Source organism: Propithecus coquereli, unplaced genomic scaffold, assembly GCF_000956105.1.
Source record: "Propithecus coquereli isolate 6110/MARCELLA unplaced genomic scaffold, Pcoq_1.0 Scaffold146, whole genome shotgun sequence".
Taxonomy (NCBI): Eukaryota; Metazoa; Chordata; class Mammalia; order Primates; family Indriidae; genus Propithecus; species Propithecus coquereli.
The window spans coordinates 544,380-545,795 of record NW_012138969.1 but is presented as its reverse complement, the minus strand read 5'-3'; the positions used below and the strand labels follow the sequence as shown (position 1 = coordinate 545,795).

The window sequence follows — 1,416 nt, the reverse complement described above, 5'->3', positions numbered from 1 at the left end:
CAAACTCAGCAGCTTAAAACAATGCTCTTTTATTGAACTCACAGCTTCTGTGAGACCCGCTTAGCCGGGTCCTCTGCTTCAAGGTCTCCCACAGGGCTGCACTCAAGGTATTGGCTGATGCTGGAGTCATTTCAAGGATCGACTAGGGAAGGATCCACTTCCAAGCTTCCAGTAAACTGTACTCCCATCTCACACGGCTGTTGGCGAACCTCAGGTCCTTTCTGGCTATTAGCCAGACATCAACGAGAACGAGAGAGAAAGAGAGAGAGGGAGGGAGGGAGGGAGAGAGGGAGAGAGGGGGCCACTAGATGGGGTTACAGTTCTTATGTAACCTAATCTTGCAAATGATAGCCCAGCACTTTGGTCATGTTCTATTCATTAGAAGCAATGCGCTAGATCCAACCAATCCACAAATGTCGGTGATTACTCAAGGGCATGAATACCTGAAAGCCATCATCTCAGGGCTTTACCAAGCTCAAGTCAACCTGGGGACATCCCAGATCTTTGCCATGAGGCACTACAATCTACATGTCTACCGAAGGCTGTCAGAACCCCAAATCGCTGTGAACTTTGAGATCTCTGGGGAACGCACCTGTGATATGTCCCTGACATGCTCCGTGGAGAAGGCAGGCATGGATGTGACCTACAGCTGGCTCTGCTGGGGGGACAACACTGAGACAGTACATGAAGGCCCTGTCCTCAGCACATCCTGGAGGCCTGGGGACAGTGCCCTCTCCTACACCTGCAGGGCCAGCAACCCTGTCAGCAATGTCAGTTCTCGTCCTATCCCTGCTGGCTCCTTCTGTGCAGATCCCAGATATCCTTCTGAGAACCCCTCAACAGCCTTCTGCCTCCTGGCCAAGGTGTTGCTCCTCCTCTTGCTCTTGGTAATCCTGGCCGTGGGGATCTGGATCACCCGAGTCTGGAAAAGAGGCAAAATGCCAAGAATGAAGAAACTCAGGAGAAACAGAATGAAACCGAGGAAGAAGAGGACGCCTGGCCCCAGCCCTGTCTGACTGCTCCTTGGGGACCCCCGTCCTGAGCTTTGATTCTTCCCAGCCCCCGGGATAGCCTTCCTCGGCTCTCCTCCTCCAGGGTTGGGGGAGAGGGGCTCAGGGGTGGGTATCCAAAGGGCGCCCTGAGGAAAGATTATCTGGCAATAAAGTCGAGTTAAGTGACCACTAAAAAAAAAAAAAAAAAAAAAGTCTGCCTACCACACCACTGTACAGAAGAAAAGAAAAGAAGAGAGACACAAGTAAATTAATTCATGGTGAGGCTGAGATTCAAACCTAAGTTAGTCTGAGCCAGAACCCGCCTTCTTTCTGCTATATTTTGAAGCCTTATGATGTTCAACATCACGGGATTGTTGCTGAAGATGTTTCTAACATCAAAAATTGGTGCCATAAAATAAAATCT

The 1,416-nt window shown here is 50.1% G+C and overlaps 1 pseudogene across 1 annotated transcript; it reads left to right on the top strand.

Moving 5' to 3' along the window:
• The first annotated feature begins 464 nt into the window (after window positions 1-464).
• LOC105806780 lies at window positions 465-1,060 on the top strand (annotated as a pseudogene). The gene has a single exon (XR_001137291.1). The product of XR_001137291.1 is annotated as an SLAM family member 9 pseudogene (transcript).
• The last annotated feature ends 356 nt before the right edge of the window (window positions 1,061-1,416 follow it).